The 3,501-nt window shown below is 28.8% G+C and overlaps 1 long non-coding RNA gene across 10 annotated transcripts; it reads left to right on the top strand.

The window, feature by feature from the left end:
- Positions 1-579: 579 nt before the first annotated feature.
- LOC106310101 lies at positions 580-2,167 on the top strand. 10 transcript variants are annotated; one of them, XR_001263680.1, is made up of 6 exons: positions 580-818; positions 974-1,034; positions 1,191-1,328; positions 1,635-1,700; positions 1,788-1,846; positions 1,969-2,167. It is a non-coding gene; the product is annotated as an uncharacterized LOC106310101 (long non-coding RNA). The 10 variants fall into 10 exon arrangements; XR_001263682.1 differs by having other exon boundaries at positions 591-818; positions 926-1,034; XR_001263687.1 differs by lacking the exon at positions 1,191-1,328.
- The last annotated feature ends 1,334 nt before the right edge of the window (positions 2,168-3,501 follow it).

The raw sequence follows: 3,501 nt of genomic DNA, 5'->3' as shown, positions 1-3,501 counted from the left end.
TACTAAAATATTTTAGGTTATGTAATAAAATATATCAATAAATTCTATAATTTGGGGTTATATATTATCTAATTTTATAATAATATTTGTTTGGCTTATAATATTATTACTATAAAATTTATAAATTTTGTATTTTTGTAACAAAATTTATTTAAAACCATTATTATGTAACAATACTGATTTACCTATTTTTTTATTTCTAAATTTGAAATATATGTGGAAATTAAATTAAGTTGAACCTGCATAATAGAGAATTTGGTATACAGTAATTAATTAAACCAATTTAGTATAGCTGCTTAAATAATAAACCGAATTGGTTTTTAACTCGGGAGAATACACATACGTTAATAACAGTAGACTAAAATCTTATATATAAGATATGAATAAAGATCAAATCTATATATTTATATAAAAAAAGGTTTCCTGCCCTCCTGTTGAACCATGTTAGATTTCAGCTCAAAAATTCGAAGTTTTTGGTGCCGACACGTGTTCCAGACTTAAAACTGCGTTTCATTTATTTAAGATTAATATTCGTTTGGGTTTTTGATTTCACATGATTTTTTAAGAGGCTTTGTAAAGCCCATCTGAAAAAAAGCAAGTCGCGTGTTTTCTGTTTCAAGGGTTGAACCCTTATTCTTCTCTGCCATCGTGATGTAGTCTCAACCTCTAGGGTTTCGATTCGTCTTCTTCCTCCAACCCTGATTTTTACCAGTTTCAGATTCATCTTCTTAAAGTCCTCCTTGATTCCATTATCCACGATCTACATTTATTTTTTGCTTCGCTCTTGCAAAACGGTGGAAACCTCTCAGTATATAAAGGTTAGCATCCCTATTCTCGAGATCATCCTACCAATCTATTCAAACAGATAAATCCATTTAGTTTCTGAAAAATGGCTATCTCTCAAGTTTTTCTTTCTGACTCGAAGTCTGGAAGATGTTCTTCCACAATTGAGATGAGGTTGTTTCGTTTCTAGGAGGCGAAGAATATTGGGCGGCGAGCCTATGGGCGTCTACATACTCCACCTCGGCGTTAAGGTAATTCCGGCGAAAGTAATAATAAATCTCTTTCCTTTTCAATGAAGATATTTGAGCTTTACAATTTACGATACCAAACATTTGACAATTACAGGCTCTTTGATTTGATTTCTGGGTTATTTTTAGTTCTGTTCACGTTTTTTTTTTTGGTTTTAGTATATAGCCATCGAAGAAAAAATTCGATTATGTTCTTCACACTTCAGAGTCTGAACCTTGGCACTTGAATCATCTTATGGCTTTGCTTTTCCATCCGTTGAAATTTATCGCCTTAACTCATTGTCTTGAAAACTCTTGGTAAGTTATTTACGTTAGACACAATATGATATGATTTAACAATCATTTTTTTTACAGATTCCAATGATTTGTATGGTGCATCATGAGGATCTGATAAGTTTAAACATTCGTCACCTAGATACTGTCTTATTTGATAGATCTAACATCAACCAGAGTTTGGAAAACAAATTTAAAGATATGAAAAATGTTTAAAAGAAGCTCTATGATCTACATAATACTAAGAGCTCTGTCTAATATATGTTACATTAAGTCTTTGATTTGTAGTTTGGTTCTTATTGTTCCAGGTTCTTCTTCTACTTGATGCAGGTTGCCCTTGGTCGTTCTGCTTCTGATTGCAATCCGTCATGCGATTTTTGAAGTCTCCAAGTTTATGTGAGATGCTTCTTAAAGTTGTATTATATTACTTTGTCTCAACTGTTGTCTGATGTGTTTTTACATATGTTTTGGAATGTTATTCAGCTGTTTCATGGTGAAGCTCGACATCTTTTTACAGATATGCCAAAGGGAAAGTTGAAAAAGTATCATCTCTCTCCTGAATCCCTCTTTTATTCTCCTATCTTACATTGTATATATATCTCTCTTGGCTTTCCCGTACCTTTTTATAACTGTTTCAAAATGATTCTTTTGGTTATCATTGCAGCTTATTTTACGCTTATGGCTTATTTAAAGCTTATGAAGGATTAGAATTTTCAAGGACCGGAAGCACTGCAGTTAAAAACGGTTTTTGATTAGAACTTTTGCCAGCTTGATAAACAACCAAGCTTGATTGTATTGTATGTGTATCTTATCGAATTTTGTTAAACAGAAATATCTCTACTGTAAAAGTCTTTTTGTATGTTTTTGAACATTGAAATCAATGACAGTGATTTTTTTTTAAAAATAATTGGTTAACAAATAATGTTGAGATATAATTAATGTTGAGGAGAGAATTAATGTTGTGGGCTCTGGCTACAAGCCTACAACGAACCAAACAAATATAGGTAAAACGTTTTTAACAATTGCAAGCGGGCCACTCCCAAATTGATATCGAAAATGAAGTTAATCAAGGAAAAAGAAAGGCTTGGGCGAGTACATGGCAAGACCGTAATTAGCGTGAGCTTGACATATTGATAAAAGCACACGAAATGAACTGAGAAATAACCTTAAGTTGAATTAGCAAAACATGTAGAAGGGAGATGATGTCATACCATAAGAAGCTGATTGTGGGGGCTCAATTGGTTTGTAGGTTATGATCCACCTCTTGAGTTCAATTAAAGAAGATGAGAAGAAGAGATGTTGTAGGTGATTAATGTATAAGTATAAAATTTAAATATTTGTGTAACATCTATACTTAACAATAATTTTATTCGATAGTCCAATCCCCTATATATTATTTGTGAAACATTGCAACTTCTTTTTGTAGCCACATGTCATCACTAAGATGATTTTTAGAATTACTAGAGAAATAGGTTGGTCCATCTAATTATATAATAAACTTTTTATTAAACTAACCATAAATTCATTATTAATGTCATTTATTATTTCTTTAAATAAAGATTACGGAATTGCCTAATGTGGATAAAGTATATATGACAATTAATGATTTTGAATAATAAAGATCTGATAAAAAAAATGTATCTTCTATCAAATTTGTTTAATTTAAAACTATTAAAATAACTTTAAAAAAACACAATAACCATATTATAAAAATTTAGATTTTTCTGTATATTTTATATTTTGAATTTTAAAAAATGACTATAAATTACTAAAACTGTTAAAAGTCTCACATTCAAATTTTGCGATCCATGGTTTAAAATTTTTGTTATGACAAAATACAAATAATTACAAAATCATATAAGTAAAAGTCTAATTTAATTAATCATTAAGATTTAAAATATATATGTATATATATCATTCTAAATTAAACTATAAGCCATATTGAATAAATAAATATTTTAGTTTCAAAATTTACTTTGAATAATTTTTTTTGATAAAAGTTTTGAACTAACATTGATAAATTTTTTTAAAATTATCAATTACTAAAATTATTAATCCCACAATGAAAATTTTGTTATCAGTAATTTAAAGTTTTTGCTATTAAAGATACAAATGATCAAAAAAATATATGAGTAGAAAGCATCATTTAAAAAAAAATATATAGACATTAATATTAAAAATATACTATATATGTTAA

Source organism: Brassica oleracea, chromosome C8 (assembly GCF_000695525.1).
Source record: "Brassica oleracea var. oleracea cultivar TO1000 chromosome C8, BOL, whole genome shotgun sequence".
Taxonomy (NCBI): Eukaryota; Viridiplantae; Streptophyta; class Magnoliopsida; order Brassicales; family Brassicaceae; genus Brassica; species Brassica oleracea.
Note: the sequence above shows the minus strand (reverse complement) of the source record. Positions and strands in the feature narration are given on the sequence as shown.